A 20,722-nucleotide genomic window follows, 5' to 3' on the forward strand; every position below is an offset into this window, starting at 1 on the left:
GCTCACCCTTGAAGGAAGTGGAGTGCACTGTGCACCGAGGGAAGGATCGAGGCAGCGAGGACATCTCACAGGCCCGGATCCTGAACCATGGCTGCCAGGCTGCAGAGTTGTCAGGAAGCCAGTTTACCAAAAAACCAAAGATGGAGAGGCAGCCAGGCACGGCGACTCGTGCCTTTCATTCCTTCCTAGGTAGGCAGAAGCAGGACTGTGAATTTGAAGCCAGCTTAGACTATACGGTGAGGCCCTGTCTCAGAAAGAAAGTAGAGTAGGGAAAGGTGTTGAGGGCAGGAAGGGAGCGATGGGGCAGGAGGAGGTTTCGTAGACCTTCCCGGGCTGAGAGTTTTTATAAATGCTGTCGGGATCCACGGGAGGGTTTAGCACAAAGGAGCAATGGGCTTTACCTTATGCTCTAGGAAGGATTGCTCCGAGGGCTAGGGAAATGGTTCGGTGTGTACAGTGCTTGCTTCACGAACATGATTCCGGGATCCATGTAAAAGCTGGGCTTAGTGGTGTGCTGCTGTAATCTGAGCATTGCAGGGATAGAGACAGGCAAATCCTCTGGCTTTGCTGGCCTGCCCATCTAGCCAAAACAGCTCCAGGTTCAGTGAGACCCTGCCTAAAAAAATAAGGTGGGCCGGGCGGTGGTGGCGCACGCCTTTAATCCCAGCACTCAGGAGGCAGAGGCAGGTGGATCTCCGTGAGTTCGAGGCCAGGCTGGGCTACCAAGTGAGTTCCAGGAAAGGTGCAAAACTACACAGAGAAACCCTGTCTCAAAAAACTAAAATAAATAAATAAATAAATAAATAAATAAATAAATAAATAAATAATAATAATAATAATAAGGTGGAGAGTCTCTCTCTCACTCACTCTCTTCTCTCTCTCTCTCTCTCTCCCTCTTGTTTCCCCTACCCTGACTCACTCTGAGACAGAGACTCACTAGGTATCCCTGGCAGGCCTGGAATTTCACACTGTAGACCAGGCTGGCTTCAAACTCACAGAGCTCTTATCTGCCCCTGCCTCTGCCTCCCAGGTCCTGGTATTAAAGGCACACACCACTTAGCACAGCTGGTACATGCTTCCTGCCCTGTCTTTTGCAAAGTTCCCTGCACCTGGGATAGGGATGGAGTCAATACGGATATCCCATCCATGGCTTTGTACCCGGCAGTCACCATTCTCGGTATATTGACAAGTTATGAGTGTCTGCATGAATCAATACCCGCTGCACAAAGAAACTTAACTGAGGGAGACTGAAAACACTACAAGTCATGGATCAGCTCCAACTGCTTGCTTGTGATGAGATTTTTGTATCCTGATCAGCCTCCCCGCCAACGCAGCAATCCAAATCAGACTAAATCAGACCGAATTAGAAAAAGCCCCTGTTTAATAGGTAATGTGTTCCCGGGCAGTTCTCCAGCCCCCCTGAGAGGAGACGTGGAAGAGAGAGCAGAAAACCACGTGTCTGTTTTCTAGGATGCAGTTTATATACCCTGTGGGTGTGGTCTTAAGCCTCTCTGGGGAGGAGCCGTGGTGTTTGGCGGGCTTTGAAGTGGTGGGTTTGGGGAAAGAGATGGGGAGGGGAGTTGAGGTGGATCTTCCACCAGAACATTCCAGACTCTTTGGGTATAGGATGCCAGGGTGCTAGGGGCTGAGGTGGAGCTCCCACCCAAACAGCTTGCTTTTTGCCATTATTGATGAAGTTGCTTCTAATCACTCGGTTAATATAGTCTAGGCAGATTTCAGTTGATGTATTTTTCAATATGTATACTTTATTTTTAGAATAGATTTCAATTTGTGGAAAAATAGGGTGGACAGTACATTTATACCCTGTCCCTATTTCCTCTATTATTTAGAATATTGCACATTACATATTATGATATCTTGTTAATACTTAACAAAGTGTTATACAACACTGGCATATTATTAGCTTTTTTTTTTTTTTTTTTTTTTTTTTGGCTTCTCAGAGCAGAGTTTCTCTGTTTAACAGCCCTGTAACTCACTTTGTAGACCAGGCATGTCTCAAATTCACAGAGACCTACATGCCTCTACCTCTTGAGTGCCAGGATTAAAGTCATGCTCCACCACACCTGGTTTTTGTTTTTTTTTAAATAAAGGTATCTTCTTAAGATTTGTTCTTTTTATTTTTCATTTTTTTTCATTTATTTTACATCCTGCAGTTTCCCCTCCTTCCTCTTTCCTGTTCCCTCCCCCTATTTATTTATTTTACATAGGTGTTCTAAATGCACGTATGCCTTTATGCCAGAAGAGAGCACCAGATCTCACTACAGATGGTTGTGAGCCACCATGTGGGTGCTGGGAATTGAACTCAGGACCTCTGGAAGAGCAGCCAGTGCTCTTAACCGCTGAGCCATCTCTCCAGCCCTATTTTATCTGATGTCCTTTCCTTGTTGTTCTAGGATCCAATACATGTTACATTTAGCTGTCACCTTAGGCTCCTCTTGGATGAAATAATTTCTCAGACTTTCCTTGTTTTTAGTGTTTCTGGGGTATACTGGTCATGTTATTTTTCAGAACACCCTTCTATGTAGTTTATCTCACATTTTTTTTCAATGGGTAGACTATGGTTTTAGAATTTGGGGAGGAAGATCACCAAAGTTAAGAAAGTAAAGTGTTAGCTGGGCATGGTGTGCTCGCCTTTAATCTCAACACTTGGAGGCTGAGGCAGGTGGATCTCTGAGTTTGAGGCCAGCCTGGTCTACAGAGGGAGTTCTAGGAGAGCCAGGGCTACACAGAGAAACCCTATCTCAAATCATAGCAACAGAGGAAAATAAAGTGTTATTTAAAAAAAAAAAAAAAAAAGGAAACGAAAGTGTTCTTTTAACAAGATTTTACTATTTGTAATTATTCATGTGTCTGTGTGTGGGTATGTTCATGTGAGTGCCTGAGGAGACCAGAGGTGGGCATCTGGGCTGTAACTCTGGGCTGGAGTTACGGGCAGTTGTGAGCTGTCTGATGTGAGTGAGTCCAGTCCAAAGAGCCTTTCATGACCCATGAGCCCTTTCTCCAGCCTGAGTGAGTGGGTATTTTTTTTTTTTTTAATATCAGGGCTCAAACACCTGGACTCAAGCATTTTGTGGCCTCAGTCTCCTGAACAGGTGTGTACCTTTTTGCCTGACTTAAATTTGCATATTTAATTATCATACAGAGCAGCAGGTTGCATTTATGGTATTTTCATGCCTTGTTCTGGTTGCTCTCTCTCCTGACCTCTCTCCCATCCCACGCCCTGTAGCCTTCCATCTCCAATGGTTCCCCTGTCTGCTTTCATGTCTCACGTGTTCTATTACCCTTTCCACCCTCCTCCTTAAGACCTCTTTTTGCTCTTTTTCGGTTCCTGGAGCAGTCAGTATTCTCTAAGGCGTGGTTCTCAACCTGTGGGGCTAGGTCCATTTGGGGGTCACACGACCCTTTCCCAGGGGTCACACATCAGATGTCCTATATATCAGATATTTTACATTATGATTCACAACAGTAGCAAAATTACAGTTATGAAGTAGCAACCAAAATAATTTCATGGTTGAGGGGTCACCACAACACGAATCATTGTATTAAAGGGTCCCAGCATTAGGAAGGCTGAGAACCACTGCTGTAAAGGAACAGAGCTGACAGCATGAACGTATGTATCAAAAGGGGACTTACTACATTGGCTTACACAATATGGTCTGGGTAGTTTAACAATGGCTGCCTCACGGTAGAGAACCTGAAAGCCCGTAGTTGTTCAGTCATGAGGCTGAATGTCTCAGCAGTCCTAATCTGGTGTTGAAGATCTAGAATATTCTTGGAGAGCTGTTGGTCTCTAGTCTACACTGGAAGCCCAAAGAAGCTCGTTTTAATATCAGTGAAAGAGTTCAGTAATGACAGGATGCTCGAACTTTCCAGCAAGAGTGGAGACGAGCAGGAAAAAGGCAAACGTTTCCTTCTTCCGAGGCCTTTTATCTGAGCTGCCCCCCATTCAGGACGGTCTTCACGATTCAAGTAATCTGGTCAAGAAAGTCCCTCACAGGACCGCAAAGGGACTTTAGTTGATTTCTGATTCCAGTCGAGTTGACAATCGAGATCCATCACATCCCCTTTCTAAATGTCATCACCGATGCCTACTTTCACTCCCACGTAAATACACACGCACAAACCAGAGCCAGTGCCACCTATGACAGCAGACGCAAGGTGCCCACATACCCAAAGTACATGCTATGAGCATGATTCATGGCTTGATGCTGACCTTGGTCAACCAGCGGAAGTGTTTGGCATGGTTTTATTTTTTAAGACTTGGTCTCATCTGTAGCTCTGGCCAGCATGGAACTCACCACGCAGCCCAGGTTGGCCTCAGACAGTCCTTCCACCTCAGTCTCCCGTGTGCTGAGATTATAAGTATACAGCACCATATCTTGCTCTGTTTGTAGGATTTCTCCATTGTAAATAACTCTCTTTGCCTCACACAGGCATTACTCATAATTAAGTAGAGGCAGTACCCCCCTCCCTCTGCTATAGAGTGTCTACATACTTAGATTTCTTCTCCAGATTTGTCCTTTCTATTAAGGTACCAAAAGATTCCAAGGACACATCGTTATTTGGGTTAGGAAATAGTATTTCTTTACTTTGTTCTTAATTTGTTTCAGCCTTGTCTGTTGGGAGCTCTTTCAATTAATTCCAGTGACACACTTCTTTCCTACCATTGTGGGAGGTTATGTGTGCATGTGGCTATATGCAAGGCTTCCTTCGCTGATGACAAGAGACTCCAGGCTCGTATATTTTCTGCTGAAGCCTAGAATCAATCTCTTTTCCAAAGATGCTTGGTTCTCTTTCATGGAAAAATGTATTAGGAACTAAGACCTGGCTGGGCTCGCAGTGGTGGCATGCTATAGTGGCATACACCTTTAATCCCAGCACTTGGGAGGCAGAGGCAGGCAGATCTCTGAGTTCAAGGCCAGCCGGGGCTACAGAGTGAGCTCCAGGACAATCAGAGCTACCCAGAGAAACCCTGTCTCAAAAACCAAACCAGACAAGAAAGAAGAAAGAAAGAAAGAAAGGAAGGAAGGAAGGAAGGAAGGAAGGAAGGAAGGAAGGAAAAGAAAGGAAGGCAGACAGACAGACCTGGATCATAACTGTATTCCTTACTACTAAGGTGTGTTTTCTGTAGGTGTTGGGGTTTCTTACTCTTGTTCTTTTGGTTATTTATGTATTAACTTACTTAATGAGATAGTCTCACTATGTAGTTCTGGCTGGCCTGGAATTCTTTATTTCCATCAGACTAGCCTTGAACTGGTAGAGACCAACTACCTCTGCCTCTAGAGTGCTGGGATTAAAAGTGTATTCTACCATGTCCAGCTGTTTGGTTTTTGTGATGGGAACTGAATCCATAACCGTGTGCATACTCCCTAGGTAAGCATTCTCTCTAGGTAAGGTCATACCCTTGATCTTCCTATAGCATTTATTTGGTTACTTACATTTTTTATGCATGTACATGTTTATGTACAGAGGGAGTTAATGTGGAGTGGCTTCCTCAATCACTCTCAATCTTAATTTTTGAGATACTGTCTGTCACTGAACTCAGAGTCCACCAATAAGCTAAATGGACTGGCCAGCAAGTAGAAGGGATCCTCCTGTCTCTACCTTCCAAGCACTGGGATTACAGGCCTGCACAACTGTGCCCAGCTTTTTATGTGGGTGCTGGGGATATGAGCTTTGTTTTCTTTTTCGGGGAATAAGGGATCTAAGACAGGGTCTCTCTGTATAGCCTTGCCTGTCCTGGAACTCACTCTGTAGACCAGGTTGGCCTAGGACACAGAGATCTGCCTGCTTCTGCCTCCCGGGTGCCGCCACCACCTCGTGGTGTGAACTTAGTTTTTCATACTTGTTCACCAAACACTTTACTGACTGAATCACCTCCCCTACCCTTCCTGCAGTATTTTAAAACAATAGCAAACCACTAACATTATAACATCTATGCTTCCCAGAAAACAAGAATACCTCCTAAATCACTAAAAGTCAAAACACTTGGTTTGGTTTCCTGTGGCTTTCATAAGAAGTTACTACAAACGTGTCAGTCGTGGAGGTTAGAGGAGGACTTTGTGAAATTTGTTCTCTCTTTCCACCAAGTAGTCCTAAGGCTCGAACTTAGATCTTCAGGGTTGGCGGTAAGCATCTTTATCTGCTGAGCCATCTAGCTGACCTGACCTCTTACATATTATCATCTAAAACACTTCTTTCTTAAAAAAAATATTTTCCAGGTGGTGGTGGCACACACTTTGAATCCCAGCACTTGGGAGGCAGAGGCAGACAGATCTCTGTGAGTTTGAGGCCAGCCTAGCCTACAAATTGAGTTCCAGGACAGTCAGGACTGTTACATAGAGAAACCCTGTCTTGAAATCTCCCCCCCATTATTTATGTTTGTGTGTGTATGTGTGTGTGTGTGTGTGTGTGTGTGTGTGTGTGTGAGTGTGTGTGTGTGTGGCACAGGTGGTTATGTCCAAGTGACTGCAGGTGTCCTCAGCCATCAGAGGAGGATGACAGATGCCATGGAGTTGGAGTTATCGCAGTTGCGCACCATACAACATGGGTCCTGGGAATGGAACTCAAGTATTCTGGAAGGGTAGTGTGCTCTTAACCACGAGGTTTTTCTTCTAGTCGCAGCTCTTCCATTTTGTCGAAGAAAGTTCATTCATACTGCATATTGGCTCAAATTCTGTATGGATCTGACTATAACATTATTCAATTGTTTTTCTTTATATCCTCTATACTGGAAATTACAGCCAATGCTTGATTGGATTCAGATTCAATTTTTAAAATTAAATTCTGTTAAAATTTAACGCTTTATAAAATATGTTGGACTTCATAAATACTGCTGTGTAATCTAAATCACACCAGGAGACAAACTGGACGACTGTCCTAGCTTTCCTGATCTAAGATTGGCCAAGTAATCCTTTAATAGTTTACCATCCACCAATGACGCCTAAATATTTTGTTGAGCGTCCTTGTTGTGGTCTAAATTATTTCCATCAGGTTCATCTTCTCATTGATGATTCTCTAAATTTCTGTAGCTTGCTCTCTGAGAAAGATCCATTGCCCTCCAACTGTCTCTGTAGTTCTCAAAATTCAATAGGTCCAATGACATCTGAAACAGGCGGCAGATCTCTTCTGTGTGGGGTGAGAATGAAGGGACTCAAAGTTCTTCAAGTCCTCCCTTGAAGCCCACAGAGCCGGTAGGTAGTTGTAGTTATGTCCCCGATTAGTCCTGTCCCGCTACATGGTTGAATTTAGAGAAAGGTGAGTGGGAGGGAGTCAAAGTGGCTTGAGCTACCTCTTCTAAGCTGACTCAAACTCATGGAATTTTAGTGGAAATTCTTTAATAGAGTCTGGGCGCGGCATGGTCCATAGTGGTTAGGTAGAATGAATTGAGTCGTGGATTCCCAGAACGGAGCCTTTAACTGCAGGACTACAGTTCCCAGAATTCCGCTCGCAGAGTTCCAAAGTGCCACCAAGGCTGCGCGTGCGCAACTCTCTTGCACTTTTTTTTTTTTTTTAAACCTCCCCCCCACCCCCCTCTCCCGTCCATTCTCTAGGCAGCATAAAGCGCTCGGATTCGGCGCGCCTGCCTCGGGCCCGCCCCCTTCCCGCCCCTTCCTGGCCTTCGGTCTGTCCGCTAGGGGCGCGCGCAGTGCGCGGCAGACGGCCGGCGGCGTCGGCGGCGGAGTGCGGGTCGCGTGGCCGAGCGTGGTTGCTAGGGACACCTGAGGTCGCCCGCTCGCCCAGCAGGCGCAGCGAGGAAGCAGCGCGGAGCCGGCGCCCAGCCGTGGTGGAGGAGGGTACCCTAGGTGAGTGTGGCCGCGGAGCTGGGGCCCCACCCCGGCCGGCCGCTCCCGCTTGCCTCGGCCCCGGCCTTTGGCACGGGCCCCCAGCCCCGCTTCCGGTCCGCCACTTGGCCATTCTCCGGTGAGGCCGGCACCGCGGCCTCCTCCCCGGCCCGCTCCCGAGCCCTCCTCGGCAGCCGCCACGCGGGGAGAACTTAGTTGGCTTCTCGGGCGGCCCGAGCCCCGCAGCCTACTCGGTCCTGGCTCCAGCGGGTCGTCTTTCCCGCCGCGCTGCGGTTTAAATTCTGGCTTGGGTTGGAGACCAGGCTCTTCTGAAGGCCTGCTTTTCCTCGACCCCACTCGGAGTTATCCGTCAGCACTCCCCTAGAGTCCAAGGAGGAGCTGTGATCCTATGTAATTTAACTCATTTATCTAGCCATTTCTTCATTTAATCATTTACAAACAGTTTTTATAAACATGGACAAGTAGGTAATGAGCGAAGCCACACTATGAAAGGTCCTAGGGAGGGTACATTGGCGAGCAAGACAAACATGCTTTCAAGAGTTTACAGAACGGGGGATTTTTAATCAAGTATTTGCCATACTGTGTGGTATGTGCTGTGATAGAAATGGGGCACTTAACCGAGACCTGTTCGGAAAAATACGTCACCCCACCTCCAGTCTTTACGTTCCAATTCTGAATCTTGGAAATGTTTTAATCCTTTTTTGAAACCCATCCTTTATGGAGTCATGTTGGATATTCCAAATCTCTTACTTTATTTCAGCGCTTGTTCATTTGGCCAATCTGCAATAATCTGGAGGACCCTTTGAGAGAAGACATCATCGGATCCTATGCTTTCATCTGTTGCAGTAAATACGGGGATTATTTGCATAAAACTGTCCCCTTTGTTGCCGGGAATGTTACTGGCTACTTACTGACTTGGACTCTTAAGCCTGGCCTTAAAAGTTATCAAATATTCTCTGGGAATAAGAGGTGGGAAGACATTCAAGTTACAAAGTAGCTTTAGAAAAAGATAGAGCAAGGCTTGAAAAGAGCCGCGTGGAGTTGTTTGTTGTGGGCCATTTCTATAACAGATGGCAAGAGGAATGTTCATAGGGATCACAAACGGTTTGGGGGGTTTTGCTGCATTAGAACTGTATCCTCCAGATCGGTGGGTTTTGAGCTGGGCTTATTAGGGCCTAAGACTTCACATTATAAGTTTAAATGAATCCATTTCCTGACTTAACAGTTTCTAGGTAACTCTTTTCTAAGAGGGTCCTAAAAGGAAAGGGAGGGAATGTATCTTTCACATATTGCAAATTTATATGAGAAAGCAAAAGAAATTTTTTTCTTAAATGCCAAACTAAGAATGCTTTGGAGATGCTGATTACAGGAAAGCCTCTGGTAATTAAGCTACCTTCTAAACCCTGGTAAGTTCCCTCCTGTCTTTCCCTAATATACATTACTGGCTGTGCAGATTGTTCGTTTTTTGTGGGTATTCTGAATTCAGAAAAATACAGCAGTTAAATGTGACTAGACCTTTTCTTTTTTTCTTTCTTTCTTTCATTCATTGAGAGCTATCTTGGAACTTGCTCTGTAGACCAGGCTGGCCTTGAACTCAGAGATCCACCTGCCTCTGCCTCTGGCGTGCTAGAATTAAAGGCTGTGCCACCACTGCCTAGCTGTGATTTCTTTCTTTTTTTTTTTTTTTTTTTTGCGGGGGAGGGTGTTTTTGAGATAGGGTCTCTTAAGTAGTCCTGGATGTTTCTTAAAGGGGGGAGGGGTTCAACTAAGTAGCCCAGGCTAGCTTTGAACTCATTCTCTATAGTTCAGGGTGATCTTGAACTCTAGTGTTGTAATTATGGGTGTGAGTTACTGTGTCTGGCTTGGAATACACAATTTAAAAAATTCTTATGGGGCCGGGGAGGGAGGTGGTGGCTCATGCCCTAAATCTCAGCACTTGGGAGGCAGAGGCAGGTGGATCTCTGTGAGTTCGAGGCCAGCCTGGTCTACAGATCGAGATCCAGGACAGGGCACCAAAACTACACAGAGAAACCCTGTCTCAAAAAAACAAAACAAAAAAATTCTTATGGAAAGAAATGAGTAAAATTATGAGTATATTTTTCCATGTAAAGATAAAAAAGCAGGAAAATAACGTCAGGTTTGTGTCTAAGAGTACAGAAGGGCCGGTGGGTAGGTTGATTAAGGATTTCAGACTAGAGCCAAGTGACACCACAGTCTAGAAATGATACAGCTTAGGGGTCTTGATTAGTTTATTTTTTCTGCCAGTTAAAGAATTAAAAGGCAGGAAAAATCTTAATCGCAACAAGTAGCAGCAGAGAGATCTCAAGCTCCACAAAAAGACTATCCGTTAAATTATTGGGGGGTGAGGAAACAGTCAGATCTCAAGAGCCACAAAAAGACTTATCAGTTAAATTATTGGGGGGGGGGGGGAGGAAACATGCACAACCAGACACACAGAGAAAAAATCCTCTGCAAAACAGAGAGGGGACTTGGAAAGCCAAAAATCTAGTCTTTTCTCAAGGCCTGGGGATTTTAAAGCCTCTGGAGAGTCCTCCCCTATTTTAGGGTTGACAGTGGTGTGACATGTCCTGATTAGACCTTGAATTTGTTGAGCCAGTCCATCAGCAGGGGGCATGTCAATTTTTTTTTTTTAAGATTTATTTATTATGTATGCAGTATTCTGCCTGCATGTGTCCCTGCCGGCCAGAAGAGGGCACCAGATCTCATTACAGATGGTTGTGAGCCATCATGTAGGTGGTGGGAATTGAACTCAGGTCCTCTGGAAGAGCAGTCAGTGCTCTTAACCGCAGAGCCATCTCTCCAGCCCCAGTTTTTTGTTGTTGTTGTTGTTGTTTTTTCTTTCAAGGGTGGAGGTTGAGGAAGAAGCTGGCCATCTTGGAAATTCGCCATCTTTCTGCCTATCAAGGAGTGTCTAACTCCTGGTCTCTCCTAAGGAGCCAGTGAGAAAATGACCATCCAGAGATAGTGAAGGTTTTCATGGTTGGTACTGTGGGAATGCAGAGCCTAGAAAGATGTGAAATCTGGCAGAATGAAGAAAGGTGGACAAGGGTTAGAGTGGAATGGTCTGGGTTTCCACCTTTAGTGGCCACATGGGTCAGGAAACTGTTAAGAGCTACAAAGAGCAACAGCTGTGAAGGGGAAGATTAGAGCTACATTTTGGAGTAGAATCATCCACACCATGTCCAGGAAGAAGGGCCCGGAAGCCATTTTGTAGGTCTGGCGCTCTTGAGTGGAGGAGGTGGTTGCCGTGGAAGAGGCTTGCTCTGGGAGAGTGGCAGTGAGGAGGAGTGCAGTGTCTCTAGCCAAGGGAGAAGCCTGAGCTCGGAGGAGACAGCACTGAGAGAGAGGGAGGGTGAGCATGGGAAGGGAGACAGGAGGGCATGGCCAAGGAAGGGAGTGACCATGTGGGTGGAGAGCCGTCCCTGGTGGGAAGTGAGCCTGCTGCAGGGTCTGCTCAGCACTTAAGATCTGGAGTGGGTTCGTCTTCCCACCAGACTCTGTGACCTTGGAATTGTCTGATCAGAATCTCCCTGGTGGGAAGTGAGCCTGCTGCAGGGTCTGCTCAGCACTTAAGATCTGGAGTGGGTTCGTCTTCCCACCAGACTCTGTGACCTTGGAATTGTCTGACCAGAATCTCCCTGGATTTTAGCTTGGGACCAGATGTCCTGACCTGCCAGTAAAGAACAGAGAAAGATGTTTTTTTTTTATTTCCAACACCCTGAACTTTTCACCTTCTCTGTGAGAACTGGGTACTTTCAATTCTGAGTTCTCTTGGGCCCTGAAATACCAAGAACCTTGTCCTTTAGAGGCCTGCTAGATGTGTCCTGGATAGGCAGTGCTGCTCCAGGCCAGCTGCTCTCAGACCTCCCCTTTCATTGCTTCATGCATTCCAGAAAGCTCTTTGAGTTTTCTCACCAAGTATTATTGGGGTGCGCGTGCGTGCGTGCGTGTGTGTGTGTGTGTGTGTGTGTGTGTGTGTGTGTGTGTGTGTGTATGTATGTATTAGAGATTATACTCAAGGAGTCATGCTAGTCAGACATTTGTGTGTGTATGTACTAGAGATTATACCCAGGGAGTTTTGCATGCTAGTCAGACATTTTACCACGATTTGTATCCCTAGGCCATGATGATGGGTGATAATTTTTTTTTTAGACAAGATCTCATTATTGGGCTGGAGTGATGGCTCAGAGGTTAAGAGTACTGACTAGTCTTCCAGAAGTCCTGAGTTCAATTCCCAGCAACCACATGGTGGCTCACAACCATCTATAATGAGATCTGGTGCCCTCTTCTGGCCTATAGGCATATATGCAGGCAGAACACTGTATAATAAATAAATAAAAAATCTTAAAAAAAAAAAAAGATCTCATGTACTCCCTCCTCGCCTGTGGAACTTGATATGTAGACCAGGCTTGCCTTTACTCCACCTGCTTCTGCCTCTCGAGTGCTGGGATTACAGGCTTGTTCCACTATACAGAGCTTTGATTTTTTTTGTAATGTAGGCGGTATATCTCAAATTTACCATATTATAGAAACTGAAATTTACTTCATTTGGAAAAATTAGTAGGTCCATTATTTACATGTTATGGTTAGTATAAATTAATGTTTTTAAATGAAAATCATTTTTGAGAATGAATTAGATTTTTTTTTAGATGAAGAGAAGATAACTGGATTTTCATACTTATTTCTTCACTCAATTCTATTTTGATATATTAGTTTTTGTGTTAGGAAGCAAATTTAGGAGAGGTGGCTTAGTGGTTAAGAGCACTGGCTGTTCCTCCAGAGAACCAAGCTCACTGCTGATTTTGGTTTTCCTGGCCTCTTTGAACATTGCATCCTTGTTGTACACAGACATAGATACAGACAAAATACTTAGACATATAAAAGAACAACAAAAATATCTAAAAAAGAGAGAATTTGGCCTTAGATGGTTAGAAGGGCCTGAAACACAGGAGCTTGTGAGTATTATACTTTGGTATTATATAAAAGAAGGATCAACTCTTGGTTGGTAGGGCTTTGTTTGCTATTTGGTTGTTCAGAGTTGAAGTTTCACTGGGGAGCTCAGATTTTTCTAGAATTTTAAGATTTTACTGCATCAGTCTCACAAGTGTGGGATAACCACAGATGTGCGCCACCACACTGGCTTGTATGTATTCTTGACTCCATGATATCATGTGGTAGGCACTGATTGAGTTATACGGCTCTTCCAAACACTGTCATGTTTCTTACACAGTATTTAAAAAAATCGTATTTGAAAGCAGGCATGATGGTACCAGTGGGCCTATTACATTAGAGACCAACCTGTGCTACATAGCAAGACCTTGTGGGAAGACACCAAAGGTGGGCCATTGAGATGCTCATCAGCTAATAGCACTTGCTACCAAGCCTGATGGCCTGGGTTCAATCCTTGGAACCCACATAGTGGAAGGAGAGAAGAATCATGAAAGTTGTCCTCTGGCCTCCACATTCTACCGTGACATTAACATGTGCACATACTCACAAGTAGATAAATAAATGTTCAAAGTTTACTTAAAGTAAAATAAAAAGCCATTTGTGTTACCATCACAGTTTCCAGAGAAACAGTCCTGCTTCAAGTGGTGGATACGGTTTTGCCAAAATTCTGATTTTTCTTTGGGAAGCTCAAATTTTCTCATTGGCACCGAGTACTGTCAGCTGTTTACTTGAAGTGACAGGCTTTACTTTGTTTTATTTTCCAGAAATGTCTGCCAGATACCCAAGATGAAGGACTTTGTCGCTTATGTCATTCATTCTTTCAAGTAAACATGTTGTTCTACAGAGAAATCTGGCAGTTCAGTCACTGAGGGACACATGAGTGTATGAGCTTAAGTGGTTTTGTGTTTCACTTTGTTTGAGATAAGGGTCTCCTGTAGCCCAGGCTGGCCTGAAACTCACCGTGTGGTTGAGGATTGCCATAAACTCCTGCCTCTACCTTGAAGTGCTAGGATTCCAGACCTGTGCCACCGTGTGCCACTAGTGTATCTAAGTGCTCTGTTTCGCCATCCCACCCGGGTGCTGGGGTCTGAGACTAGACCTTCCGTCTTGTTGGGCAAGTGCTGTCCACGAGCTGTCCCCTCAGACCTTGCCTCTTGTTTGTCACGTAGACTATTTGAAACCATAACAATGATTATTGCTGTACTGTGACATGAAATTGCTGACCTTTCAGTGTGCTGCTGGTCAGTCCTGCCTGTGGAGAATCTGAGCAGCTGTTGTCCTGAGCTGGGCTGGGGTGGCAGTGGCTCTATTCCTCGCTGCCTTTCTTGCACCATCAGTGGGAAGGTCAGCACAGTGGAAAAGGCAAATATCCTCTTATTTCTGGTAGACAAACAGTTCTGACCTAGTAGAACCTCTGAGAGAGTCTCAGGGCTCCGTCAGGTTCTGTGAACCGTGCTTTGAGGACTGCTGTTTGAGGAGTGTCTGTGGAAACTGATAAAAATCAAAACTTCAGAAGAGCTAGTCGCCTGGTCATATAAAGCTTCAACTGGTTTCCCTTGTCAGCAGTCTGTAGTTTTACCCTCTTGGGTACAGCTGTTGTGACCCGTATCTTTTTCATGGTTTACTCTTTCAGATGCAGTCCTGCACTGTGCTCCGCCAGACTGCCTTGGACTTCACCTTTCTTCACTTGTAGTAATACTGACCTTCCCTTTCTTAAAAACTGGAGTTTGACCTTCTTTGTGTGACTTCTAGAAATCAGTTTGCCTGGGACTAGAGAGGTTGCTCAGGCAGTGGCTGAGAGCTTATCACTGCACATACGGAGGTCCTGCCTTCAGTTCCCCACACCACTGCCTGTGACTCCAGCTCCAGGGGCCTTCGAGCGTACCTGCACTGATGTGCACATACTCATGAGTATCTACATACATACACACGATGAGAAATAAAAATAAACCTTAAAAAATTTATTAAATTCATTGCTTCTCCAACTTACTTTAGGGAGCTAGAGTGTGGGGATTTATCATGTCAGAGAAAGTGGGTTTGATTCCTTCACTCAGCCCTGTCCATTTGCTAGGTGAGTTACTTACATCAAGGGATCCTGTCAGGAACCTTGTGGATTGTATGTAGATGATGAACCATTTCCAGTGCCCCACATTCCCCAAGTGACCTACAGAAACACCTAGATGGAGGAGGTAAAGGAAACTACAGATCTCAGTGCCACGTCCAAGATAATGATTTAATCAGTGTGTAATGAATAATTGCTTTCTTTTTTTGGCATAGGCTACTAATCGTTCTCACTTGCTTAAAGAAACAAGGCAAAAGTATCCCTGCAGATTGGACAGAACAGAAAAGACTGACACTCACTCTCTCACTCTCTCTCTCTCTCTCTCTCTCTCTCTGTCTCTCTCTCTCTGTGTGTGTGTGTGTGTGTGTGTGTGTGTGTGTGTATGTGTCTCTGTCTCTCTGTGTGTGTCTGAAAGAGTGAAAATATGATTTGGGATTGAACCTCAAGCACGCAAGGCAACTAACTGCTCTGTTCTAGGCTACATCCCAACGCTTCTTACCTTTTTTGTGTGTTTTTGAGACAGGATTTCTCTGTGTATCCCTGGCTGTCCTGGAACTTACTCTGTAGTCGAGGCTGACCTCGAACTCAGATCTTCCTGCCTTTGTCCCCTGAGTGCTAGGATTAAAATTGTGCACCACCACCGACTGGCCATTTCTTACTTTTTATTTTGAGACAGTCTTTCACTGAGTTGCCCAAGCTGGTCTTGAATTCCTTCTGTAGCTCCTGAAAACCTTGGACCCATGATCATCCTGATCATCCTCCAGTAATTAGGATTACAGGTCTGCACTATCCGGAGCATCTGATGGCTCTAAGCTGTATTTTAAAAAGAGCATTGTGAGCCATTTGTGGTGATGCATATATGTAGCCGGAAGTTTCTCTAGTCCTACCCAGCCTCAGTGAGGACGAGTCTCTCCCACCCACATCCTTCAGCTGCTGGGTCCCAAGTAAACACACAGAGGCTCATATTACTTACAAACTGTATGGCCTATTGCTTCAGATTCTTGCTAGCTAGCTCTTTAATCTTAAATTAACCCATTCCTATTAATCTATATGTTGCCACGTGACTGTGGCGTTACTGGTCTGCTGGCATCTTGTTGCTCCTTTGGCGGTGGCTGACGCTCTCTTGACCTTTTTCTTCCTCTGTCTCTTTAGTTAGAATGTTCCACCTATCCTTAATCTGCCTCGCCATTGGCCAAACAGCTTTATTTATCAGCCAGTAGAGCAACACATATTCACAGCATACAGAAAGACACATCACAGCACATACAGCACTCAGGATGGCTAGGCAACAGGATTGCCACAAATTCAGTCATCCTGAGCTACAGAATGAAACGTGGGGGTTAGAGAGAGAGCTCAGATGGTAAGTGCTTGTTGTTCGAGCATGAAGACCTGGGTTTGACTCCTCAGAAGCCACGTAACAACACAAGCATCTGTAATCCCAATGCTCCCATTGAGAGATGGGAGACAGAGACAGAAGCTGGCAGGAAGCTCACAGGCCAGCTAGCCTGCTATACGATATGGAAAAACAGACACTGTCTTAGACAGGAGAAGGTGAGGACCAACAAACACTTGAGGTTGTCTTCCTACCTCCACATGAGTACTATGACATAGTCACCCACACACTAACACCAAAAAGAAGTAGAAGAGATTCTAAGGAGAGGTAAGTGTAGAAGTAGAGAATTCAGCTGGTGACCGATGATGGTGACCTGATTGAGGTAGTGACTGGAGATCAGGAACAATTCATTAAAAAACTTATTTGAGCTGGGTGCATGCCTTTAGTTCCAGCACTCAGGAGGCAGAGGCATGTGGAGCTCTGTTAGTTCGAGGCCAGCCAGGACTGTTACACAGAGAAAGCCTGTCTTGGGGTGCGGGGGAAACACCCCAACAAAAACCCACAAATTTTCTTTGAAGCTGGAAATACTTGTTGATAGATTGAGTGGAAGAGAAAGGTCAGCAGAGGTCAGGGTCAAGTCCTCATTACTCCTGGCAGGTTGTAAATTCCTGTGTTACACAGATTTCTCTTCTTGGGCCTGAGACCCTCTCTTTTCCCTAGATCTTTTTTTTTTTTTTTTTTTTTTTTTAAGATTTTATTTTTTTATTATGTATACAGCGTATATGACAGTAAGCCAGAAGAGGGCACCAGATCTCATTACAGATGGTTGTGAGCCACCATGTGGTTGCTGGGAATTGAACTCAGGACCTCTGGAAGAGCAGTCAGTGCTCTTAACCGCTGAGCCATCTCTCCAGCCCTTTTTTTTTTTTTTTTTTTTTTTTTAAGAGTGGTCATTCACCATGTAGTCCAGGCCTCAGACTTACACTCCTCCTTCCTCAGCCTCAAGACTGCTGAAATTATGTCATTGTCACCATACCTGGTTTGAATTTTAGTATGTTAAAGTGATAATATGGAATATCAGCGTCTTTCCTGCCCCTGATACTAATTAAAGTTGAACTGGGCAGGGGAGAAGGGTTGATTCATTCTGGTGTCCTTAGTACTTCTCTCTTGTCCTCTAGTGTGGCTTTCCTAAAAGTTGACATTCCCATCTGCTTTCAAAAAGATGAAAAGATCATTTGTTCCCTCTTAAATGACAGTAGCTGTAGGAACCTTGATTTCCCACAGTACCTCTCTTGTTTCATTCTTCCTAGCACCAGAGACCTTCTCTCGGCCTCTCAGGTTCCTGCTTCTCAGCTGTGTGTAGACAGTACCTGCTCTCTCTGCTGAGGATAAGACTTGGGTTTTGTGGACAGTGAGGTTTCTGTGGAGAATCAGGTTTTAATGGCATTCTTCATGCAACCCCAACCCCATAGCATGTTGACTGGCCCCAGAAACTGCTTTGTTAAGCTTCATCTGCCAGGCCCTGGTGTTTGCCGCCTCCTCTGAGTTGCCTTGAAACAGAGTTTGCAAGTTTACTGGCAGATGGATTTTAAAACAGCTACATTTAAAAGACTTCTCATATGGGCGTGTGTACCTTAGAGCATGACAGGTGGATTCCTGTTAATCTTATTTTAGGTAGTAGAAAGTGCATGAACATGAACATCCTGTTGCATCAACATCATTTGTTAAAAAGATGATCCCTTCATGAAATTGCCGAGGCAACAATTAATTGGCCAGAATGTGTTTTATTTCTGGACTCTGTTGTGTCCCATTGGCCTACATGTCTATTCTTAACACTAGTGTCATAGCCTTGTTCTAAATTGTGAAATTAGGCAGAGTAAGTCTCCCAGCTGTTAGGTCTCCTGTTCTGTTCTATTTGTATATAGATTTTCATGTCCACTTGTCAGCTTCATCAGAAAAGCCTTCTGGAATTTGGATAACAATTGCATTTACTCTGTGTGTCAGTCAGAAAGAATTGCCAACTTCATAGTGAGACTTCTGATTCATGAACGTGCTGTCTCTTCATAGGGTTACACCTCTAATTTCTTTCAGCAGTTTCTGTATTTTTCATTGTATAGGTCTATACTGTTTGTTAATGTTAAAGTTATTCCTAAGGTTGGCCACATCGATAAGACGTCCTTAGTTTTTACAGGAGATAGTGGCAGAAGACTAGCTGGAGCCCAGGTGTTTGAACCTAGCCTGAGCAACACAGCAAGACCCTTTGCCAACCTGAAAGTAACCATATCGATCCAAACAGGAACCTAGGAGATTTAATTATTTTTGATGATACTGTAAATGGAATTGTTGATTTGCTTATATGATGCTAGAGATTACACCCAGGGACTGTGCATTAGCTAACTGCTCTACTGTGGAGCTATGACCAGTCTTGGTTTGGCTTGGTTTTTGCAGACAGGTGTACCCATATTGGCCTCACACTGAGAATAGTCTTTAAAAAAATTTTTTTTAGATTTACTAATTTTATTATTTTATGTGTATGATTGTTTTGCTGCATGTATGTATGTGTGCCATGTGCATGCCTGGTACCTCCAGAGGTTAGAAGAGGAAGTGAGATCCTGGGACTGGAGTTCAAGATAGTTGTGAACTACTGTGTGGGTTCTGGGAATGGATCCCAGGTCCTCCAAGAAGTGCTTTTAACTGCTGAGCCAACTCCCCAGCCCTGAGAATAATCTTGAACTTCAGATCCTCTTCCCTCCGTCCCCGATTACAGATCTGGGCCACCATGCCATTTATGTGGTACTGCAGCTTGAACTGAGGGCTTGCTAGGCAAGCACTCTCCTAACTGATCCCCCCACTGGACCATTTTCTTAGAGTTTGAGAGAAAAATAACAGGATAGGCAAGCTGTAAATCTTGGCAGCTGGCAGGAGGAGAGAGATGGAGAAGAGGAAGAGAGATAGACATGCCTTTTGAGTTAGAGTCCAAGAAAATGGGCAAGTTTAGCAGTGGAGGTCGACATGGGGTGAGGCTGAGGTTTTTTGTTTGCTTATGTGGGGCTGGGGAGATGGCTCAGTGGGTAAAAGCACTTGCTATGCGAGTGTGAGCCTCTGAATTTGAATCCTCAGAATCCACACATAAGCCAGGAGCAGTAGCTCCTGTTTCTGCAATCCCATGTTCCTACAGGGAGATAGAAAGGAAAAGCAGGAGACTCCCCGGGAGCTTGCAGGTAGCTAACCTGGCATATGCAGCAAAAAAACCAAGAGCTCTTGTTTCAAACCCGGCAGAAGCTGACTTTACACACATACATGAAAGGTGAATTAAAAATTTTTAATTGTTTTTGTGTATCAGCCTTGTACCCTCTGGCCTTACTAAACTTGCTTCTTTATTCTAGTCTGTTTTCTTTTGTAGATTTCTTGGGATTTTATAGATTTCTTAGGACTTTGTGTGTGTATGTGTGTCGTCCCCTCCCTCCATCCCCCCATTGATAGGATTTCTCTTTGTAACATCCTTAACTGCCCTGGAACTTGATTTGTAAACCAGGCTGGCCTTGGACTCACAGAGATCCACCTGCTGCTGCTTCCTGAGTGCTGGGATTAAAGGCGTGCACCACCACCGCCTGGCTATGGACTTATTTTTTTTTTAAACATTTATTGTGTGCGTGCGTGCGTGCGTGCGTGCGTGCACTCAAGTGAGCATGTTCTATAGTTCATGTGTAGAGGTCAGAGGACAACTTGTGGGAGTTGGCTCTCTCCTTCCATGTGGATTCTGGGATTGAACTCAAGTGGTCTTCAAACTTGGCAGCAAGAGCCTTTATCCACTGAGCCATCTAGCTGACCTGATTTCTTGGATTTCTATTTCTGCTGCCAAGAAAACTCCCTCCCACCACCCCCCCCCCAAAAAAAACCCAAAAACCTTATTTGTCCCTTTTTAATTTGTATTCTTTGGATTTCCTTTTTTTCCTGTCTTTTTCCCTCTTCTTTAGTTTTTTGAGCCAAGGTTTCTCTAGGTAGCCTTGGCTGCCCTAGAACTCACTCTGTGTTGTGGAATATTTGTTTAATTATGTAAAGATGTGTTGCTGTTTTACCTTGCCTGCCTAAGGCACCTGATTGGTCTAATAAAAAGCTGAACAACCAGTATCAAAGGAAGAAAGAAAAAGAGGTATAGGCTGGACTTCCGGGCAGGGGAGTAAATAGGAGGAGGAATTTAGGCTCTGGGAAGAAAGAAAAAGAGATGCCAGGGGCCAGCCAGCCAGACATGGAGGAAGCAGGAAATCAGGACATACAGAGTGAAAGAAAGGTAAAAAGCCCCGAGGCAAAATGTAGATGAAGAGAAACAGGTTAAGTAAAAGAGCCAGTGGGACAAGCCTAAGCTAAGGCTGAGCATTCATAATTAATAATACTCTGTCTTTATTTGGGAATTGGTTGGCAACCCAAAGAAAATTCCAACTACAGCTCTGTAGACCAGGCTAGCCTGAAACTCATAGAGATCCGCCTGCCTCTGCCTCCCAAGTTCTGGAATTAAAGGTGTGAGCCACC

At 44.8% G+C, this 20,722-nt stretch overlaps 1 protein-coding gene across 2 annotated transcripts in view; it reads left to right on the forward strand.

Annotated features, from left to right (window-relative positions):
• Window positions 1–7,667: 7,667 nt before the first annotated feature.
• Ttll4 (tubulin tyrosine ligase like 4) overlaps window positions 7,668–20,722 on the forward strand; it is a 52,280-nt gene continuing 39,225 nt past the window's right edge. The window contains exon 1 of one of the 2 annotated variants that reach the window (XM_052749884.1): window positions 7,668–7,826. The gene's annotated coding sequence lies outside the window, so the exon portion shown is untranslated. The remainder of the gene's footprint in view (window positions 7,827–20,722) is intronic. The other variant, XM_052749883.1, reaches the window with a different exon arrangement.

The sequence above is a fragment of the Peromyscus californicus genome, unplaced genomic scaffold, assembly GCF_007827085.1.
Source record: "Peromyscus californicus insignis strain IS unplaced genomic scaffold, ASM782708v3 Scaffold_21__1_contigs__length_65335640, whole genome shotgun sequence".
NCBI classification, from domain to species: domain Eukaryota; kingdom Metazoa; phylum Chordata; class Mammalia; order Rodentia; family Cricetidae; genus Peromyscus; species Peromyscus californicus.